General features: G+C 44.1%; 1 protein-coding gene across 1 annotated transcript in view; it reads right to left on the minus strand.

The window, feature by feature from the left end:
* Positions 1 to 12,533: 12,533 nt before the first annotated feature.
* The window catches only part of enc1 (ectodermal-neural cortex 1), a 30,625-nt gene continuing 18,997 nt past the window's right edge, over positions 12,534 to 24,161 (minus strand). The window contains exon 3 of the mRNA XM_061908060.1: positions 12,534 to 17,827. The gene's annotated coding sequence lies outside the window, so the exon portion shown is untranslated. The remainder of the gene's footprint in view (positions 17,828 to 24,161) is intronic.

Genomic DNA, 24,161 nt, shown 5'->3' on the forward strand with positions numbered 1-24,161 from the left:
GAGTCCGAGTGGACCATGTTCCGCACCTCTATTGTCGAGGCGGCAGATCGGAGCTGTGGCCGCAAGGTAGTTGGTGCCTGTCGGGGCGGCAATCCTAAAACCCCTTGGTGGACACCAGCGGTGAGGGATGCCGTCAAGCTGAAGAAGGAGTCCTATTGGGTCCTTTTGGCTCATAGGACTCCGGAGGCAGTGGACAGGTACCGACAGGCCAAGCGGTGTGCAGCTTCAGCGGTCGCGGAGGCAAAAACTCGGACATGGGAAGAGTTCGGGGAAGCCATGGAAAACGACTTCCGGACGGCTTCGAAGCGATTCTGGACCACCGTCCGCCGCCTCAGGAAGGGGAAGCAGTGCACTATCAACACCGTGTATGGTGCGGATGGTGTTCTGCTGACCTCGACTGCGGATGTTGTGGATAGGTGGAAGGAATACTTCGAAGACCTCCTCAATCCCACCAACACGTCTTCCTATGAGGAAGCAGTGCCTGGGGAATCTGTGGTGGACTCTCCTATTTCTGGGGCTGAGGTCGCTGAGGTAGTTAAAAAGCTCCTCGGTGGCAAGGCCCCGGGGGTGGACGAGACCCGCCCGGAGTTCCTTAAGGCTCTGGATGCTGTGGGGCTGTCTTGGTTGACAAGACTTTGCAGCATCGCGTGGACATCGGGGGCGGTACCTCTGGATTGGCAGACCGGGATGGTGGTTCCTCTCTTTAAGAAGGGGGACCGGAGGGTGTGTTCCAACTATCGTGGGATCACACTCCTCAGCCTTCCCGGTAAGGTTTATTCAGGTGTACTGGAGAGGAGGCTACGTCGGATAGTCGAACCTCGGATTCAGGAGGAACAGTGTGGTTTTCGTCCTGGTCGTGGAACTGTGGACCAGCTCTATACTCTCGGCAGGGTTCTTGAGGGTGCATGGGAGTTTGCCCAACCAGTCTACATGTGCTTTGTGGACTTGGAGAAGCCATTCGACCGTGTCCCTCGGGAAGTCCTGTGGGGAGTGCTCAGAGAGTATGGGGTATCGGACTGTCTTATTGTGGCGGTCCGTTCCCTGTACGATCAGTGCCAGAGCTTGGTCCGCATTGCCGGCAGTAAGTCGAACACATTTCCAGTGAGGGTTGGACTCCGCCAAGGCTGTCCTTTGTCACCGATTCTGTTCATAACTTTTATGGACAGAATTTCTAGGCGCAGTCAAGGCGTTGAGGGGTTCCGGTTTGGTAACCGCAGGATTAGGTCTCTGCTTTTTGCAGATGATGTGGTCCTGATGGCTTCATCTGACCGGGATCTTCAGCTCTCGCTGGATCGGTTCGCAGCCGAGTGTGAAGCGACCGGAATGAGAATCAGCACCTCCAAGTCCGAGTCCATGGTTCTCGCCCGGAAAAGGGTGGAGTGCCATCTCCGGGTTGGGGAGGAGACCCTGCCCCAAGTGGAGGAGTTCAAGTACCTAGGAGTCTTGTTCACGAGTGAGGGAAGAGTGGATCGTGAGATCGACGGGCGGATCGGTGCGGCGTCTTCAGTAATGCGGACGTTGTACCGATCCGTTGTGGTGAAGAAGGAGCTGAGCCGGAAGGCAAAGCTCTCAATTTACCGGTCGATCTACGTTCCCATCCTCACCTATGGTCATGAGCTTTGGGTCATGACCGAAAGGATAAGATCACGGGTACAAGCGGCCGAAATGAGTTTCCTCCGCCGTGTGGCGGGGCTCTCCCTTAGAGATAGGGTGAGAAGCTCTGCCATCCGGGAGGAACTCAAAGTAAAGCCGCTGCTCCTCCACATCGAGAGGAGCCAGATGAGGTGGTTCGGGCATCTGGTCAGGATGCCACCCGAACGCCTCCCTAGGGAGGTGTTTAGGGCACGTCCAACCGGTAGGAGGCCACGGGGAAGACCCAGGACACGTTGGGAAGACTATGTCTCCCGGCTGGCCTGGGAACGCCTCGGGATCCCCGGGAAGAGCTAGACGAAGTGGCTGGGGAGAGGGAAGTCTGGGTTTCCCTGCTTAGGCTGTTGCCCCCGCGACCCGACCTCGGATAAGCGGAAGATGATGGATGGATGGATGGACAACGTGCCAGCTTCACTGGTTTTGAGTTTTGTACATGCTGGTACCATGGAGTTACAGTATTGTTCACGTTAACATGTAATACTCACAGTATTTTGTTAATATTAAGCATTACCGGGACTTCTTTCCCGAGCACATTGATTTCACATAGCAGCAAACGCTACTTCTGTCTACTACAACATTGCTCCCACTAATCATGGCATACTTTAGGAACGCACATAACGGCTATTTTGGGACTAATGATGAACTTGAACCATATCTTTCTGAGTCTGAATATACGGAGGATGAACTACATGTTTTAGAAGCCGGGTGCGAGGCAGATCCAGCTTTAATGAATCGCTTAGCATCAAGTATCACTATTGTGAAATGTTTAATCAACAAAGTAAGAGGAAAAAAAAGTCATTTGCAATGTCCACTCTCACTGGGATGTTGACTGATGGGATGGTTGTATCTTTCAGCACAAGACTTGCGGTCCTCGTTTAGCTGGGAAATTCAGCTTAACCCTTGTTCCTCTGATCAAAAAATATGGGAGGTAATAAGCATCTTGCTGTGTCTTCCGAGTGATGTCTAAGTTGAGAACCAGGATTCAATGATATTTAGCTTGTAGCATATGCAATTTCTACATTTCAGAGTGCTCCAAACTCAGCAGTAGTAGCACCTCATGTACCAAACATTACCTTTAAGCTCTCCATATTAGCCTGAAGCGCTGTGACAAGGGGCTGTGTCACTACGCCAGAAAAGTAGTTCCTCTGTGTTAGCTCCTACAGTAACAATTGTTGCGATCTGCTGCTCAGATCTTCACGTGTTTGTTTTTTCATTCTCTGTCTGACCCGTTTATTTCCTGTTTTTATCCATCACTATGGTTACACATCAGTCCACCTGCTAGTCTCGCCCCGCACACCTGCTAATAATTATCACCCTCCTATTTAAGCTCACCTTTTCTGTTCACTCATTCTCGGATCCTAATTTGCCCACGCGCATCAGTGACGACTCTCATCATTCGTATGTATTTTCTCGCTAGCTCTCACGCCAAGCCACTTTATTGTCTAGCTTTCATGCTAAATGTTTTGTTTACTCTTTTGTGTCCTCGTACCAAGTTTTAGTTTTCCTTGTTTTATCCTAGCTTTCACGCTAGCGTCTTTTGTTTACTTTTTCTCTTTACACCAGTATTTTTGTTCATAGACTTTTGTTATTAAATAAATACCTTATATCTTACTTTTGCTGTGTTCTGCTTCGACGCATCCACGGGAAAACCACACCGGCATTACCATGCCGAAGAAGAGTCTTCACAGTAGGATCCGAGCATCAAGTTGTTTTTCCGCGTCGAAACCACGGGAGGAACCCTTCGACTTAGGGTTGTGGTTGGAGCTCGTGGCTTGGGAGCAGGAAAGACTCGACTGTGGGCCTGAAGTCTCCTCCGAAGCCGTTCGCGCTGCCCCGAAGAAGCGGGGGGTCCAGTGGAGAGGTCCCCCGCGCGGCAGTAATGTTCCAGCACCACTTATTCCTCCCCATGGACACAGCAAGTTTCACCCCGTCCAGGATTCACCCGTCATTACCGGTAATCCTGCTTGTTTTTTTTTCAAATCATTCCTTAAGCTGCCATGACACTTTTTCTGACACAAGCGATGACGTCATTTGGGGAACGCCCACCGGTGTCGCAACACCGGCCTCTGTTGATGACATATTTTCAGAAGATTTTTTTATTGTGGACGATATATCTCAGCCATTTTCCAAAAACTTGGACAGTAATAATACTTTCACACAGTATCAGGACATTTATATTGATTCTAGTCACCCTCAGTATATTGTTAATTGTCAAGATCAGCCTCCCATTACTTTGGCCCCGCCCACATCTCAGCCTATTTCACGTCCTACCCCTACGTCACCTGATTTTGAAACTGACCTAGAAAAATATAGTCCTGCCTGGATGGACGAGTGGTACAGGAGAGTTTTGATTGAACTGGAGCTGGAGGAGAAATTTCTTGCTGCTCAGAACAATCCTCTCCTCATACAGACTAATGGGGTGGAGTCTGCCCTCCTCCAAACCTCCCACCGTCCGCCCTTACGGTCAGCCTCTACCCAACGGGACCCCGTCTGGAATCCGGGTCTCGAGGGGAGGGCCAGTATTACTACTAAGCCTCCTAGACCTCCACCACCGGTGTTCACCCCTGTTAAACCTGTTAAGCCACTACGGCCTCCTAGACCTCCTCCACCTGTGTTCCGTCTGTGCCCTAGTTCTAGTTTTAGTCACAGTCTCTCTCAGAGTTCGAGTCCCAGCCTTCTTCGTAGCCCATGCTCTAGTCCTACTCGTAGACCGACTTGTAGACTGAGTCGTAGTCCAAGTCCTGGTCCGAGTTTCCGTTCTGATTCTAGTTGTAGTCCTAGTCTTTCTCGTAGTCGTCGTAGTCCTAGTTCCACTCGTAGACTGATCCGTAGTCCGAGTCCTGTTTCGAGTCCGGTCCCGAGTCTTGTTTCTTGCCTTTGTAATATTAGTACTGATTCCCCTCGTGGTCTTAGTCCGAACCCTAGTCCTTACCCAAGTTCTTGTCCGAGCCCCAGTGTTACTGTAAGTCCTAGTCTTTGTCCTAGTCCTTGCCCGAGCACCAGTTTGATTGTTAGTCCCAGTCCTTGCCCAAGCCCTAGTTTGACCGTTTGTCCTAGTTCTTGCCCAAGCCCTGGTATGACTGTAAGTCCTGGTCGTTGCCCAAGCCCTTCTCAAAGCACTAGTGTGATTGTAAGTCCTGGTCCTCTCTCAAGTCCTTGCCCGAGTCCTAGTGTTTGTCTTATCACTCATCATAGTCCTAGTCCTGCTCACAGCCAGTCCCCTAGTTCTCCTCGGCAGACCCCTGTGCCTGCTCCTCGGCTGAAGCCGACTCCTGCTCCTCGGCTGAAGCCGACTCCTGCTCCTCGGCTGAAGCCGACTCCTGCTCCTCGGCTGAAGCCGACTCCTGCTCCTCGGCTGAAGCCGACTCCTGCTCCTCGGCTGAAGCCGACACCTGCTCCCAGTCTGGTTCTCACACCAGCACATGACTCTGACCTGGTTTTCACGCCAGAATTAGACTCTGACCTGGTTTTCACGCCAGAATTAGACTCTGACCTGGTTTTCACGCCAGAATTAGACTCTGACCTGGTTTTCACGCCAGAATTAGACTCTGACCTGGTTTTCACGCCAGAATTAGACTCTGACCTGGTTTTCACGCCAGAATTAGACTCTGACCTGGTTTTCACGCCAGAATTAGACTCTGACCTGGTTTTCACGCCAGAATTAGACTCTGACCTGGTTTTCACGCCAGAATTAGACTCTGACCTGGTTTTCACGCCAGAATTAGACTCTCGCCTGGTTTTCACACCAGAAAATGTTTCTAGCCTTGTTCTCACGCCAGTTTCAGACTCTAAACTGGTTCTCACGCCAGCACAAACTCCAAGGCTGGAGCCCACTCCGGTACCAGCACCACGACAGGTACCGGTGCCAGCTCCGTGCCGCCAAGCACCGGTGCCAGCTCCGTGCCGCCAAGCACCGGTGCCAGCTCCGTGCCGCCAAGCACCGGTGCCAGCTCCGCGCCGCCAAGCACCGCCGACGACGGGGCTGGAGCCCACACCAGCGCCGACGACGGGGCTGGAGCCCACACCAGCGCCGACGACGGGGCTGGAGCCCACACCAGCGCCGACGACGGGGCTGGAGCCCACACCAGCGCCGACGACGGGGCTGGAGCCCACACCAGCGCCGACGACGGGGCTGGAGCCCACACCAGCGCCGACGACGGGGCTGGAACCCACACCAGCACCACCGACGACTCCTGCGGCTCCCAGGCCGCCTCCGACGACTCCTGCGGCTCCCAGGCCGCCTCCGACGACTCCTGCGGCTCCCAGGCCGCCTCCGACGACTCCTGCGGCTCCCAGGCCGCCTCCGACGCCTTCTTCGGCTGCAGCACCCGCATCATCCTCGCCAGCTGCACTCGGGCCTGCTTTGGCTGCAGTCCCCGCACCCTCGTCTGCTGCTTCCAAGCCTGCTGGGATTTCGGTGCTGAGGCGTCGTCCACCACGTCGACCACGGGCGTGGCCTCTGCGAGGTCATCCTCCTCGCCAGATACTCCCTCCTCCATGTCGGCCACGGATGTGGCCGTGCCCGGGTCGTCCGCCTCGCCGGGCACCTCATCCTGCGAGGCGGCCACTAATGTGGCCTTTTCGAGGTCGCCCGCCAAAACTTTTTCGGCAGCAGCGTTCCACCCGCCGCCGCCACATGATGTGTCCTCGGTGGATTCGGGGACATGCGATCTGGCGACCCTCCACCGTGGCCTCCCTCCGCCCTCCCTTCGTTTGTGAACTTTCTGGTTTTGGGGAGGGGGTTCAAGTTTTTGTTTGTTTTTTAAGACATCTGGTATCTGTCTTTTGTTGGGGGGGAATACTGTTGCGATCTGCTGCTCAGATCTTCACGTGTTTGTTTTTTCATTCTCTGTCTGACCCGTTTATTTCCTGTTTTTATCCATCACTATGGTTACACATCAGTCCACCTGCTAGTCTCGCCCCGCACACCTGCTAATAATTATCACCCTCCTATTTAAGCTCACCTTTTCTGTTCACTCATTCTCGGATCCTAATTTGCCCACGCGCATCAGTGACGACTCTCATCATTCGTATGTATTTTCTCGCTAGCTCTCACGCCAAGCCACTTTATTGTCTAGCTTTCATGCTAAATGTTTTGTTTACTCTTTTGTGTCCTCGTACCAAGTTTTAGTTTTCCTTGTTTTATCCTAGCTTTCACGCTAGCGTCTTTTGTTTACTTTTTCTCTTTACTCCAGTATTTTTGTTCATAGACTTTTGTTATTAAATAAATACCTTATATCTTACTTTTGCTGTGTTCTGCTTCGACGCATCCACGGGAAAACCACACCGGCATTACCATGCCGAAGAAGAGTCTTCACAACAATGTTGCTATTGCTTGGTCACTATGCAGGTTACGTCATGTAAATTGAGCATTGTTGGCGGTTTTTGGATGTTTTTTAGAGGTCTTTGATTGATTGATTTATTGAAACATTTATTAGTAGATTGTACAGTACAGTACATATTCCATACAATTGACCACTAAATGGTAACACCCGAATAAGTTGTTCAACTTGTTTAAGTCGGGGTCCACGTTAATCAGTTCATGGTACATGATGTGGTGTTTCTGGGATTAAAGGCCTTACTTTTTCTCCTCCAACATATTGCTAGGTATTGTGGCCAAACCGCGCAATTTTTGTTTCATCTGACCACAGAAATTTCCTCCAAAAGATCTTATTTTAGTCCATTGGATGTCAGATGAAACAAAAATTGAGCTCTTTGGCCACAATACCCAGCAATATGTTTGGAGAAAGGGTGAGGCATTTAATCCCAGGAACACCGCACCTACTGTCAAGCATGGTGGTGTTGTATTATGCTCTGGGCCTGTTTTGCTGCCAATGGAACTGGTGCTTTAAATAGGAAAATGGAAAAAGGAGGATTACCTCCAAATTCTGCAGGACAACATAAAATCATCAGCCCGGAGGTTGGGTCTTGGGTGCAGTTGCGTGTTCCAACAGGGCAATGACCCCAAACAACGGTGCGTTCAAGGACTTCCGAAATAAGGACAAAATGCTGCACGCCAAATACTCTTATCAGTGAAGCATGTTTAATTGGGATTCTTGACAATTAGTGTTTGTGTCATGTTTGTCCTCCTACACAAACCATATTAAAGAAAAATTTAAATTTCCCTCATTTTTTCCCATTTTCATACATTTTTGAAAAAGCTCAAGGGCGGCGCTAAAGAGCCGCTCGTGGCTCAAAACCTGCATGTTGCCGACCCCCAAACTATACCTTGTATTAGAAAGGACCACAACAGTGGCCTAGTGGTTAGAGTGTCCGCCCTGAGATCGGTAGATTGTGAGTTCAAACCAAAGACTATAAAAATGGGACCCATTACCTCCCTGCTTGGCACTCAGCATTAAGGGTTGGAATTGGGGGTTAAATCACCAGAAATTATTCCCGGTCCTCACCTCCCAGGCGGTGATCAAGGGTGATAGGTCAAATGCAGAGAATAATTTTGCCACATCTAGTGTGTGTGTGACAATCATTGGTACTTTAATTTTAACTTTAATGCATATGCATGTACGAGCCAGTCTGCCCCACAACAAGAGGGTGGGGAAAAAGAAAGAACTTGTTGACGACGGCGGCGGACTCGTGCAAAGCATTTTGGGTACATTCCTACCATATAGACAATCCCTTGATGTCACACTTGGGGAAAAACGTCACTAAATTCCAAACGGCTCATTTCCCGGAAGTATGAAAGAAGGCAATTTTTTATGATTATCTCACAAAAAAACACTCAACCGGGTACCAATAGGTAGGATAAGTTGGTTTTGCATAATAGGTCTCCTTTAAGTGTGTCATGGTCTGCGGCTCGGATCATGTCATATTCTGGTTCTGTTCTGTTTGTATATCACATCCTGTTTGGTTTTTGTCTTTCTTAGTTCCTGGTGGCACTTCCTGTTTGTTTCCGTTGCCATAGCCACGCATTAGTGTCACTTGCATCTTGTTTTTCAGGCGCACCTGCTCTGTGATTATCTCCTTTATTTAAGCCTGCCCTTTTTGTTCATTCAGTCTCGCAGTCTAGTTTGCTGTCCGATGCAACAGGTGATGTCGCTATCCCCGATTGTGGTAAATAACTTTTTGTATTCGTTAGCTTCCACGCTATTCCTCTGTTTGTTTCCCTAGCTTACCTGCTAGCGCCTTTAGTTCCTTCTAGCTCCCATGCTAGTTCTGTTTGTTTTGTCTCTAGTGCCTTTGTGCAAGTTTTTCTGTTCCTAGTCTGTTTTGTTAGTATTAATAAATCATCCTTTCTTACCTTTTATGCTGTGTCCAAGTCCGACTGCATCATTCGAGAGAACAAACCCGCACCACGATGCCAGCTAAGAGTCACAAATTGCATATTTTGGCACTGAATGAATAATTCAAATCATATTATATTGTTATATTGCTACAAGAGTCTGTGTTCATCCACCAAGAAAGTAGTCCACAACAAGGTCACTTTTGTGGTTTGTTTTTTTAAATCAGGAGGAATTCAGCAGCCGAGCCTCCTCTAAAATCCCGACTTTTGTTGGATATGTTTGTGTACATGTGCAGGCTCGAACGGTTCTTTGGTTTTAACACATTGGGACGTTTGACCCCAAGAAAAACTGGTCCACGGGTTCACTGGAACCCAAAGGACTCTTGGACGCGTTGTAAGAGACTTGTTAGTGCAGGAGATTGGGTAAGGGGGGGTGGTGTGTGTACTTCGAGCTTCCTGCCGGACAGGAAATTCAACTTCCTGTCGTGATTAATAGGGGGGCTGTTGGATGTTGTTGGGAGGTCAAAAGGGGGGGGGGGTTTCCCACACACAGCACCCTCACATTTCACCTTAAATGTCAGCCTTTGTTTGAAGGCCACACACACACACACACACACGGCTGGAGGAAAGATTTTAGTGGCCACCGCTAGGATCCTTGTCACCTCTCCGGGGCAAAAATTGTTTATTTCTTTAGATCCCTGCGCACATTTCCGCCGCCCCCGCATGGCGGGCCCACGAGGGTCACGATCCAGTCAGACTGGTGTTTCTCAATCTGGTGTCAGAGCGAGGAATGTCAACACAAGAACTGCTGGACTCGTCGCAAATTGCTGTAACTGCTTGGGATGTGCGGTACAGGCCCAACGTTTGGACACACCTTCTCATTCAATGCGTTTTATTTATTTTTCATGACTATTTACATTGTAAACTGTCACTGAAGGCATCACAACTATGAGTGAACACATGTGGAGTTGTGTACTTAACAAAAATAGGTGAAACAACTGAAACCATCTTTTGCATTCTAGTTTCTTCAAAATAGCCACCCTTTGCTCTGATTACTGCTTTACACACCACCCCCAATCCCCGCCCACCTCAACCTCCTCATGCTCGCTCAGGGAGAGCATGTCCCAAATTCCAAGCTGCTGTTTTGAGGCATGTTAAAAAATATAATGCACTTTGTGACTTCAATAATAAATATGGCAGTCCCATGTTGGCATTTTTTTCCATAACTTGAATTGATTTATTTTTGGAAAACCTTGTTACATTGTTTAATGCATCTGTCACGCCAAATTTCTTCTCCCTACAAAAACCTCCCCCCCCATTTACTTCCGGGGTCATGATTAATACAGACGTTTTGTTAACGCTATATTATAAAAATATAACGCTATATTATAAAAATATAACGCTATATTATAAAAATACAGACGTTTTGTTAACGCTATATTATAAAAATATAACGCTATATTATAAAAATATAACGCTATATTATAAAAATACAGACGTTTTGTTAACGCTATATTATAAAAAAAAAAATTAAAACAATTTACAAACACAAGCTATGTAAATAAATGAAGTAAATGCGTCATCCCATAGCTTGTGTTTGTAAATTGTTTTTTAATTTTTTTTATAATATAGCGTTAACAAAACGTCTGTATTTTTATAATATAGCGTTATATTTTTATAATATAGCGTTAACAAAACGTCTGTATTAATCATGACCCCGGAAGTAAATGGGGGGAAGAAATTTGGCGTGACACATCCAGCGGGGCATCACAACAAAATTAGGCATAATATTATTATGCCTATATATGTATATATATATATATATATATATATATATATATATATATATATATATATATATATATACAGTCGTCGAAATAACACATTATTGTGATATATATATACACACATATATATATATATATATATATATATACAGTCGTGGAATTAACACATTATTATCATAATAATGTATTAATTCCACGACTGTAAATATCGGTATCAGTATCGGTAATTAAGTGTTGGACAATATCGGTTATCGGCAAAACAGCCATTATCGGAGATCTCTAATTCTTACAAACTTTTGTGTGGTGTTGCTTCCTTATTTGTCTTTATTCAATGCAGATTTTTAAGTGCAGCAGTGGGAGCTGAACTGAATGTTGCAGCGTGTGATAATTACGTCGGTCAGCTGGAACAAAAAATACCGATAGCTGTATCATTAGTCCAGAATCTTCAAAAACCGGTACCAAAAAATACCGGTACTGGGTATACATCCCTATTAAAGGCCTACTGAAATGAGATTTTATTATTTAAACGGGGATAGCAGGTCCATTCTATGTGTCATACTTGATCATTTCGCGATAGTGCCGTATTTTTGCGGAAAGGATTTAGTAGAGAACATCGACGATAAAGTTCGCAACTTTTCGTGCTGATAAAAAAAAGCCTTACCTGTACCGGAAGTAGCAGACGATCTGCGCGTGGGATCTCCTCACATCTGAACATTGTTTACAATCATGGCCACCAGCAGCGAGAGCGATTCGGACCGAGAAAGCGACGATTTCCCCATTAATTTGAGTGAAGATGAATGATTTGTGGATGAGGAAAGTGAGAGTGAAGGACTATAAAAAAAAAAGACTCTACAGTGGGAGCGATTCAGATGTTATTAGACAAATTTAGTAGGATAATTCTGGAAAATCCCTTATCTGCTTATTGTGTTAATAGTGTTTTTGTGAGATTATGTGGTCGTACCTGTACAACCTGAAGGTCGGCCCCTCACCTTTCTTCAGCACCAGTCGACGGGTGGTGGCGATGCCCGTCTTTGCCCTTCGCAAGGGACCCTCTTCGAAACACGATCTTTCGAAATGATCGCTGCATAATACACTGTACTTTGTGTGTGTGGTCCAATCCAACCGTGTTCGCTTGACCGCTCTGTTCCATAGTAAAGCTTCACTGTCATCTTTCGGGAATGTAAACAATGAAACACCAGCTGTGTTTGTGTTGCTAAAGGCGGCCGCAATACACCGCTTCCCACCTACAGCTTTCTTCTTTGACGTCTCCATTATTCATTGAACAAATTGCAAAAGATTCAGCAACACAGGTGTCCAGAATACTGTGGAATTATGCGATGAAAACAGTCGACTTATAGCTGTGAACGGTGCTGGAACAAAATGTCGTCTAAAATGCGTGACGTCACGCGCACGCGTCATCATACCGCGACATTTCATGAGGATACTACGGTGTGAAATTAAAATTTTCAATTTAGTAAACTAACTGTATTGGCATGTGTTGCAATGTTAATATTTCATCATTGATATATAAACTATCAGACTGCGTGGTCGGTATTTGTGGGTTTCAGTAGGCCCTTAACTGACACATTTTTTTTTCCCTTAAATGTGATGCATTTGATTGACGAAAAGTGTGAGAAAGGACGGGTTGGGGGAGGAGAGATGTGCTTTTTAAGATTTCATGTTCTCCTCCAGCCCCCACAGTTTTGCAGATAATGGTTGCCAAGGTGACTACGGAGAGAAAGGGAAAGTATGTGGCCGCTCCTCTGGTGCGCTGAGGAGAGGATTCCAGTCCGCCTTAAATACCTCTGGATCCGCAAAGTGTTCACCTGAATGTGGAATAACGAGCACGACGGCGAAGATTCTTTACAGCCAAGAGGAAAAACCTCATGTTTATTCAGCCATGGATTTCACATTGTGAAAAAAAAAATTAAATATACAAAATAATGCCATGGAAATAGAAATGAAACATCATGACATAACGACAACAAAGGGTTCCGTCGTGGTTTGAGATGGTGTCGCTGGTTCCCAGATAAAGCAAAGGGAGGACATCCGGATACAAAAAGCAAGGCTCATTCAAGGGTCCGTTTCCACAGAGACCGGTCTTGTGCGGGGGAGGTAGCGCTCTGATGCGATCGGAGGGGCCTTTGGCGTTGTTGGGGAGATCACGTTTGGGAGTTGTTGGATTGTGCGGAAAATTTAAGTTATTGTTGTAAATCTATCGCCGAGCCGGCAACGATTAGGACATCTCACATAGCAACAATTTGTTGCTCGTTTTGGTCTTCAGGAACTTATTGTTTGTTTTTGTTTGAGCGGAACACCAAACTTGTTTTCCTCCGCTGTTTAGCTCAATTCTTGAGCGCACCCGTGTTTAGAGCCCCTTGCACAAGGTTACATAGTTTGATTCACAAAACAGCCCAAAGATTCATTATTGTATTCAGCACCCCCGAAATGACTCCACGGCCTTGTTCACACTGCAGGTCATATCTGACTTTTTTTGCCCGTATGCGACCTGTATCGGATTTTTTCGAGTCAATGTGAAAAGTGCAAATCCGGACCCAGGCCTCCTTTGTACGTGGCTACGAATCGGATATACACTATATTGCCAAAAGCATATGGCTACCCATCCAAATGATGACAATCAGGTGCCCTAATCACTTGGCCCGGTGTATAAAATCAAGCACTTAGGCATGGAGACTGTTTCTACAAACATTTGTGCCATGGGATGCCACCTGTGCATCAAATCCAGTCGTGAAATTGCCTCGCTCCTAAATAATCCATAGTCAACTTTATTGTAAGAAAAGTGAAGAGTTTGGGAACAACAGCAACTCAGCCACCAAGTGGTAGGCCAAGTAAACTGACAGTGGGGGGTCAGCGGATGCTGAAACGCATAGTGCAAAGACTTTTCTGCACAGTCAGTTGCTACAAAGCTCCAAACTTCATGTCACCTTTAATTAGCCCACATACAGTACGCAGAGAGCTTCATGGAATAGGTATCCATGGCCGAGCAGCTGCATCTAAGCCGTACATCACCAAGTCCAATGCAAAGTGTGGGATGCAGTGGTGTAAAGCACGTCACCACTGGACTCGAGAGCAGTGGAGACGTCTTCTCTGGACTGATGAGTCACGCTTGTCGGTCTGGCAATTTAATGGACGAGTCTGGGTTTGGAGGTTGCCAGGAGAACGCTACATTTTGTACTGCATTGTGCCGAGTGTGAAATTTGGTGGAGGAGGAATTATGGTGTGGGGTTGTTTTTCAGGAGTTGGGAACTTTGAATGCTCCAGGATACCAAAAACATTTTGGACAATTCCATGGGATGGCACTTCAAGTTCATATGTGAGTAAAGGCAGGTGGCCAAATACTTTTGGCAATATAGTGTATATCGAATTTGACTGCAGTTTATCTGACCAATATGTCATCAAATAGCGATAAAATGCCTTTCTCATTTGAATTGATATGGTACCGATTCCCTATACCCGGGAATCAATACCTGTACTCAACGGTACTAATTGTGGGTATGTATGTATGTGTTCAAATGTGTTACATGTTATTAGTTTAGAAAATACATATTTAATATTTAATACTGAGCTGTGCTGTCCAGTTGCTATATTGTTTTCTTACACGTCTGTGTCTCATTCGCAAGTATGCAGCCTACTGTATTATAAATCTAAGGTCTAACTTTTTGCTTATAGGTGGCCTGTATCGGATTTTTTCATGTCAACGTGAACAGTGCAGTTCAAAATGTTTGAAATCTGACCCAAGTCTCTTTTGTATGTTGATATAAATCAGATATGTATCGAATATTGACTGCAGTCAGACCAATAAGGTCACGATCTTCCGACCAATACGTCTTCAAATAGTGATAAAATACCTTTCACATTTGAATCGATATCTGTACTCAACAATTTTTGTTTTCATGAGTATGTTCAAATGTGTTGATAAATGTTAGTTTAGAAAAAAAATATTTAACATTTAATACTGAGCTGTGCTCTCCAGTTGTTATATTGTTTTCTTACACTTCTGTGTCTCATTTGCAAGTATGTAGCCTACTGTATTATACAGTAGACTTTGCATGCAATTGCTATTCCAAGACGTTTTTGGACAGTTTTTCTGTCCATATCTGACCTGTATAGGATTTTGTCATGTCAATGTGAACAACCGTATGCCGAATTTTTCCATTTCAACCCAGTATATATATCAGATGTGTATCAAAGGTGACTGCAGTTTGAACGTTTGGATCGCATTAATTTGACCAATACGTCATCAAATAGCGATATGCATCATCATAATATAGCGAAAATAGACGGTTGCAATATACACAGGCCAAAAGTTCGGACACACCTTCTCATTTAATGCGTTTTTCTTAATTTTCACGAATATTTACATTGTAGATTGTCACTGACGGCCTCAAAACTATGAATGAACACGTGGCATTATGTACTTAACAAAAAAATGGTGAAGTACCTCAAAACATGTTTAATATTCCAGTTCCTTCAAAATAGACACCCTTTGCTCTGATTACTGCTTTGCACACTCTTGGCATTCTCTCCATGAGCTTCAAGAGGTAGTCACCTGAAATGGTCTTCACTTCACAGGTGTCATAGTTGTGATGCCTTCAGTGAAAATCTACAACGTAAATAATCACGAAAATAAAGACAACGCATTGAAATGCGAATGTGTGTCCAAACTTTGGGCCTGTACTGAAATAGTTGACAAATGGGCAAAAGCAGGCGAAACTAATGTTTTAGGACAGGGGTCGGGAACCTTTTTGGCTAAGAGAGCCATGTAAGCCAAATATTTTAAAACGTATTTCCGTGAGAGCTGTATAATATTTTTAACACCGACTACAACTGTCAGGTTCAAACATTGATTGATCTATCAAACAGACAAGAAGCAAGATATTAAACAGAGACAGGATTCAATTTAGCTCAATGAGGAGAAACCCATAGGCCTGTACCCTTGTACAGTGTCGTCCCACGCTTTGACAAGAGAATTCTACGCCTCCTCTTTCATTTGGACTTTCCCTGATTACAACAACTAAATGCGCGCATCTCTTACTCTTTTTAATAACATCGTTATTCTGAAGCTAACCAATAATAAATAAAGTACTTACGACCATTAATTTGACTTCTTGAACAGGTGCGGTATAAACTGATGGATGGATTCAAATGCATGAGAATGTTTTATATTTTGAACGTTATTTTTAACACTGTGTTTACCAGCGGAATTATTAATTACTTCTCGTGTTAAGCAATGTCAGCTAAGATTTATCTGAGAGCCAGATGCAGTCATCAAAAGAGCCACATCTGGCTCGAGAGCCATAGGTTCCCTACCCCTGTTTTAGGGGCTCACGTCCATGTTCCACGACTGTCTGACTGCTCGCCCACACGCTTTTCGAAGCAGACTTTAAAGCAAATGCTTGCTCTAATCCTTCGTTCTTACGTGCAATAACTTGTTCCAGAAAATGTTGACTTTGATTGCACCAAATCCTTGAAATTGCCACAAATGCGCCTACTCGGACTGGAGCCATGTTTACTTTACAGATATTGGGTTTCACTATGTAAAAGCGCTTTGAGTCTCTAAAAAAAAGCACTATATAAATATCATTCACTTTGTCCTTCGTAGTTTTTACGTGCAATAACTCGTGCCGGAAAATGTTGACTTTTGATTGCACCAAATCCTTGAAATTGCCACAAATGGGCCTACTCGGACTGGAGCCATGTTTACTTTACAGTAATTGGGTTTCACCATGTGAAAGCGCTTTGAGTCTCTAAAAAAAAGCGCTATATAAATATAATTCACTTTGTCCTTCGTAGTTTTTATGTGCAATAACTCGTTCCGGAAAATGTTGACTTTTGATTGCAGCAAATCCTTGAAATTGCCACAAATGCGCCTACTCGGACTGGAGCCATGTTTACTTTACAGATATTGGGTTTCACTATGTAGAAGCGCTTTGAGTCACTAGAGAAAAGCGCTATATAAATATAATTAACTTCACTGCAGCACGTGTGATGTCATGTCTGCGTGCTTGTCGGTTTGCGTTCACGTTAGACATCGCATTTTCTTTGGAATGTCAACGACTACATAAAAAGATCGGATTTGACCAAACAAAAAAGATCGGCTTTGGACACCCTACCTTGCAGTGTGAACAGAGCCCTAATGTGTCAGCAGAGTTCCTGTGGTAGTTGGTTGGGGGGGTAGAAAAGCACTGCGGTGTCTGCCCTTGTCACTGCACAGTTATTGGATCACGGGGAGGAAGACCAGGAGCGCCAACAAGTGACCTAAACACCCCGCACCCCCATAACCCATTTGTCCCGCAGACAGCTGCAAGGACCGCCGCATTCTTTGGCTCCTCGCCATTGGTCGCGTGACAGTCGCCCCCTTAATGGTTAATTGCTGCATCGGTGCACTTTTCAGGTCCTGGGGTGCGGGGGGTCGGCGCGGCTGATTTAAGGCAGGTTTGGGCCAAAGTCGGAATTCCTTTCACTGGGTTTGGCCTGACCCCCGCGGTCTTAACAGCCTCAAACTGCGGGTAATCTGAGCTTCCCCCCTCAACCCCCCGTCCTCATTAAGACCGCACAATAAAGGCCCGTCGAGGTCACGTGACCACGCAGGGCGGCCTCCGTGAAAACCTTCAGGAGAAATAAATAGGATTAAAACAGGTATAAATTAAAGGACACCGCAAGCTGAGCACATATTAAAGTTTAGGCCAGTTGTGCTGAGTCACTACGAGGGCACATGCTGTTTCAAAACAAAACAAAGCCATGACTCAGCAAAGCAAGCGCGATCACACTAACAGTAAGCGGAGGGAGGTTTCGCGTCCAGCCAAGTGTGCGAAGAAGCCAAGGCGCCGGACAGAAAAACACGGTGGTGACCCGCCCCCCCTTAAACTCAAGTCACCGAAAACTCTCAACGGGTGATCGTCAGCTGCCAATCTTCGTCAGCGTCACGTGCACACGCCGCGCTTGGAAGGGTGCGGGGGGGCGGGGCTTATTAGAGGATGAAGAGCTTTGCGCCTCCGTTGTGCCATGTGTGCCTGCTTCAGTCTAAATACATGCTATACAGTGGTGGTGGTGTCTGGGTGAAATGTCCCACTTGAGCAGCTCCAGTTCGTCTCTTTGAGTGCCTCGTCACAGTCTTAAAAGGACGTCAAACCTGGAAGAGAAAAATATTGTGTAAGTGGACAAGACAAACAACCCCAAACTGATTTTTTTTTTTTTTAAATAAATCAATCAATTACAATTAGTGCACCAACCTAAAAAAACTCCCTCACCCATTCACACTCATTCACACAAAAGGGGTTGTTTCTTTCTGTTATTAATATCCTGGTTCCTACAATATATAAACCCCATTTCATATGAGTTGGGAAAATGTTTTCGATTCAATGCGATTCTCGATTCAAAAACGATATTTTTCCGATTCAAAACGATTCTGTATTCATTCAATACATAGGATTTCAGCAGGATCTACCCCAGTCTGCTGAGATGCTAGCAGAGTAGTAGATTTAAAAAAAAAAAAAGCTTTTATAATTGTAAAGGACAATGTTTTAACAACTGATTGCAATAATGTAAATTTGTTTTAACTGTTAAACGAACCAAAAATATGACTTATTTTATCTTTGTGAAAATATTGGACACAGTGTGTTGTCAAGCTTATGAGATGCGATGCAAGTGTAAGCCACTGTGACACTATTGTTGTCTTTTTTTAATTTTTATAAATGTCTAATGATAATGTCAGTGAGGGATTTTTAATCACTGCTATGCTGAAATTATAACTAATTTTGGTACTGTTGTTGATAATATTCATTTTTGTTTCACTACTTTTGGTTTGTTCTGTGTCGTGTTTGTGTCTCCTTTCAATTGCTCTGTTTATTGCAGTTCTTAGTGTTGCTGGGTCAGGTTTGGTTTTGGAATTGGATTGCATTGTTATGGTATTGCTGTGTATTGTTTTGTTGGATTGATAAAAAAAAAAAAAAAGAGAGAATCGATTCTGAATCGCACAACGTGAGAATCGCGATTCAAACTCAAATCGATTTTTTCCCACACCCCTAATATATATATATATATATATAAGTATAAAAAATCTCCTTCTCACCCCGGTAGGGTGGTATGTGTCATCCTCAAGCTCGGGTCCTCTACCAGAGGCGTGGGAGTTTAAGGGTTCTGCCCAAAATCTTGGCTGTTCCTAGGACTGTGCTCTTCTTGACTGAGGTTTCAGATATTGTTCTTGGGATCTGTTGTAGCCACTCTCCCAGTTTGGGGGTTACTGCTCCGAGTGCCCCCACTACCACGGGGACCACGCTCATCTTGACCTTCCACATTCGTTCCAGCTGCTCTTTCAACCCTTGGTACTTCTCAAGTTTCTCGTGTTCCTTCTTCCTGACGTTGGCGTCAACTGGGATTGCCGCATCTATCACCACCACCCCTTTTCTGCTCTTTGTCCACCACCACTATGTCTGGTTGGTTAGCCAGAAGCTGTTTGTCAGTCTGGAAGGTGAAGTCCCACAGAACCTTGGCCCTGTTTTTCTCAGCCACCTTCTGTGGTATGGCTCATTGGGATTTGGGTACTTCTATTCCATACTGGTTGAAGATGTTCCTGTATACTATCCCAGCCACTTGGTTGTGCCTCTCCATGTACGCTGATCCGGCTAGCATATTACAGCCTGCTACTATGTGCTGGACTGTCTAAGGTAAGAGTGTAACGGTACACCAAAATTTCGATTCGGTATTTACCTCGGTTTAGAGGTCACGATTCGGTTCATTTTCGGTACAGTAAGGAAACAACTAAATATACATTTTTGGGTTATTTATTTACCAAATTTGTATTGTAAACAATGGCTTTATCGTTTTAACATTGGGAACACTGTAATAATTCTGCCCACGTTAATCAACATTAAACTGCCTCAAATTGTTGCTCAGATTAAATAAAATGACAAAACTTTTCTTCTCCATATAAAAAGTGCAAAATTAAACCGTTTCAAGTGAACTCATCATGCTTAATTTATCACAACATTTGGGAAGCCTGTAGTTGATTTTTATTATGTAAATGTTATATTTTTATCAACATGTGATAGCAGGGACCCTGCCATTCAAAGCTTTTCTGTCCGTAAAACACACATACACCCCGCAAAATGAGCTAACTTTACGCTAAAAGCTAATTAGCTTTCACCTCAAGCCAGAACTGCGAGCGAGCTGAGCTGCAGTTTAAGTTTTTAGAAGGTCAACGGGCTCATAGTGACGTTACTAGTAGTTGACTGGGAGGCGTTTATTATCATTTGGGGAGAGTACGCTGCCTTATACTCACCTGCTAAACACTTATCTGCTCGGCGCTGAGGCATTTACGACATGCGCTCTGAATACACACTGCTGATTGGCTGTTACCGCTCTGAATACATACTGCTGATTGGCTGTTACCGCTATATATGTAACCAATCAGATGGTTTTGTGGGTGGGACAATGCTGGGTGCTGAGACAGAGGCAGAAGAAGCAAAGTAGCTTGTTAAGACTTTAACTTAGAAACTCGTTCGGTACACCCCCGTACCGAACCGAAACCCTCGTACCGAAACAGTTCAATACAAATACACGTACCGTTACATCCCTAGTCTCAGGGGCTTCTTTGCACAGTCTGCATCTTTGGTCTGATCTACTCTGGTAGATCCTGGCCTCTATGGCTCTTGTATGCATATATATACAGTATATATACAGTATATATATATATATATATATATATATATATATATATATATATATATATATATATATATATATATATATATATATATGTATGTATGTATGTATGTATTTTGGGATTTTTCAAAGGCAGTATAGTACCCCTTTTTTTATTCATTAGTACTGGTATATGGTGCAACCCTACACTTTTCATGCAAGATTACACATAAGTTCTTAAAAAAACATGTTTCCCTCTCTGACACTTTGTTGTGTACTGTATTTTTGTTCATGTCAGCACCAAAAAGATCACTGTCAGTTATTCAAACTTTACATTTCCTCTTGTAAACAACGAGGCATACTTTTTTCCCCCTACGACAGTTTTCTTCTCCTTTCCTCCTTTCAAGCTCGGCTGTCAGCCTCCGCGATGCTCGACAGGCAGACAAAAGACGAGCTGAGGTTTAAATAAGTGGCAGGATTATACCCTTCGCCGGATACAGCGTGCCGCTGCCTTGGAGACGCTAGAGTCAGTGGACTTAAAGGGAGTAATCCTGCACGGGGTTAGCCACTATGGCCGCTATTAGCAGCTTCCCAGAGGCTTTACCCAACGAGGACGTACACAACAGATGAGGACTCTCTCGCCTACACCTCCCATGATTTGTCCAGAGCTGGCAGCCATGTATGGGTGATGCCTCCCTTGGCCTGCGGCGCCTGACGACAACGCGGGCGCCTCCTACGTCTAGCCTGATAACCATCATCATGCGGTGGCGGGCTGAGAAGGAGGTCAGGAAGGCGAGAAGACAAGACAAAGGGACTCTAAAGTCACGGTACAGTTCATCGGCCACAGTTTGCGTCGGTAAATCCTGTTCAGGCAGTGACGACATAGCAGGGACACCACGGCGTAATAATTCAATAAACGTGACAAAGAGCAAGCTATTGACATCCCACACTGGAAACCTGATTAAAGCTTCTCTTCTTTCAAAATGCACTATAGCAAACTAAACAGTACCAGTTGGAGGAAACATTATCTTGTAGTCTCACACACAAGTACGAATGGCTACCGTTCACATTTGAATAGATACAGTACCAATTCCCGGGACGTAGAAATCAATACCTGTACTCAATGCTATCAATTTTTGGTACTAATGTTTATGTTTAAATGTGTTGATAAAAGTTAATAGTTTAGAAGAAAAAACAGATGTACAAAGCCTGTTTCTATATGAGTTGGGAAATTGTGTTAGATGTAAATATAAACGGAATACAATGATTTGCAAATCCTTTTCAACCCATATTCTGTTGAATGCACTACAAAGACAAGATATTTGATGTTCAAACTCATAAACTTTTTTTTTTTTTCGCAAATAATAATTAACTTAGAATTTCATGGCTGCAACATGTGCCAAAGTAGTTGGGAAAGGGCATGTTCACCACTGTGTTACATCACCTTTTCTTTTAACAACACTCAATAAACGTTTGGGAACTGAGGAAACTAATTGTTGAAGCTTTGAAAGTGGAATTCTTTCCCATTCTTGTTTTATGTAGAGCTTCAGTCGTTCAACAGTCCGGGGTCTCCGCTGTCGTATTTTACGCTTCATAATGTGCCACACATTTTCGATGGGAGACAGGTCTGGACTGCAGGCGGCCAAGGAAAGTAGCCTCACTCTTTTTTTACGAAGCCACGCTGTTGTAACACGTGCTGAATGTGGCTGTGCATCGTCTTGCTGAAATAAGCAGGGGCGTCCATGAAAAAAGACGGCGCTTAGATGGCAGCATATGTTGTTCCAAAACCTGTATGTACCTTTCAGCATTAATGGTGCCTTCACAGATGTCTAAGTTACCCATGCCTTGGGCACTAATGCACCCTCATACTATCACAGATGCTGGCTTTTGAACTTTGCGTCGATAACAGTCTGGATATGGTTCGCTTCCCCTTTGGTCCGGATGACACAATGTCAAATATTTCCAAAAACAATTTGAAATGTGGACTCGTCAGACCACAGAACACTTTTCCACATTGCATCAGTCTATCTTAGATGATCTTGGGCCCAGAAAAGCCGGCGGCGTTTCTGGATGTTGTTGATAAATGGCTTTCGCTTTGCATGGTAGAGCTTTAACTTGCACTTACAGATGTAGTGTATTTAGTGACAGTGGTTTTCTGAAGTGGTCCTGAGCCCATGTGGTGATATCCTTTAGAGATTGATGTCGGTATTTGATACAGTGCCATCTGAGGGATCGAAGATCACTGTCATTCAATGTTGGTTTCTCCAGATTCTCTGAACCTTTTGATGATATTATGGACTGGAGATGTTGAAATCCCAAAAGTTCTTGCAATTGCACTTTGAGAAACGTTGTTCTTTAACTGTTTGAATATTTGCTCACACAGTTGTGGACAAAGGGGTGTACCTCGCCCCATCCTTTCTTGTGAAAGACTGAGCGTTTTTTGGGATGCTGATTTTATACCCAATCATGGCACCCACCTGTTCCCAATTAGCCTGCACACTTGTGGGATGTTTGCATGCAGTCGCAATTCCAGGGCATTAACTGGCACTAGGGTATAGACCATTGGTTCTCAACCTTTTTTCAGTGATGTACCCCCTGTGAACATTTTTTAAATTCAAGTACCCTCTAATCAGAGCAAAGCATTTTTGGTTGAAAAAAAGGAGATAAAGAAGTAAAATACAGCACTATGTCATCAGTTTCTGATTTATTAAATTGTGTGGTCTTTCTTGAACTATTTGGAAGAAAAGATATAAAAATAACTAAAAACTTGTTGAAAAATAAACAACTGATTCAATTAGAAATAAAGATTTCTACACATAGAAGTAATCATCAACTTAGAGTGCCTCTTTGGGGATTGCCGTAGAGATCATGAACTTAATTCTAAACATTTCTTCACACAAAAAAATAAATCTTTATCATCAATATTCATGGAACATGTCCACAAAAAATCTAGCTGTCAACACTGAATATTGCATTGTTGTATTTTTTTTTTCACAGTTTATGAACTTATAGTCATATTTTGTTGAAGTATTATTCAATAAATATATTTATAAAGGATTTTTGAATTGTTGCTATTTTTAGAATATTTAAAAAAAATCTCACGTACCCCTTGGCATACCTTCAAGTACCCCCAGTGGTACGCGTACCCCCATTTGAGAACCACTGGTATAGACTACAGCAGTGTTTCTTAACCTGCTATACACTTACTCACCACTTGTGGCATTAATGACAATAACAAACAAACAGAAGAAGTCCCCAGCTAAAGTTATAGAGAAGTTTCTCAAGTGCAAAAATTATGACTCAAGTGGTGAAGCTGTATTTTTTTCATTTTCACAAAAAATTTATTGACAGTTTAAAATACATATATACTATAACTTATTTATTATTAATTTGGTTAGAATGTATTTATTTTAGCACTGCATATTTGCATGTAAATGTGTTTTTCATTAATTTTTATGAGTCCTTTCCTTTGCAGTATATTTGGTTAGTATTACTTTTTGCCTTGATAATAACCTTTGTGATTAACATGTGTTCATATCATTTGACAAAGTTTATTCTGTTAAACTGTAAGTAGGTTTGATATAATTTTTTTTAAATGATTAAAATTGAGAGTAACTTTACTCAATGTTGATAGTGCTGTAGTGGAAAAGCTGGGCCCTGAAGTCAAAAAGGTCAAGAATCCCTGGACTACAGGGTGTTGCCTTAGCCAAGAAGTAGTATTTGCCTGTCTTTTCTTTTGTTGAGCCCTAAAAAGTATTTAGACTGTAAGTATTGTACTTACAACACACCAGTGGTTTTGATTACCAAATTTGGAGGTGTTGAAA

This window comes from Nerophis ophidion, linkage group LG08, assembly GCF_033978795.1.
Source record: "Nerophis ophidion isolate RoL-2023_Sa linkage group LG08, RoL_Noph_v1.0, whole genome shotgun sequence".
Taxonomy (NCBI): domain Eukaryota; kingdom Metazoa; phylum Chordata; class Actinopteri; order Syngnathiformes; family Syngnathidae; genus Nerophis; species Nerophis ophidion.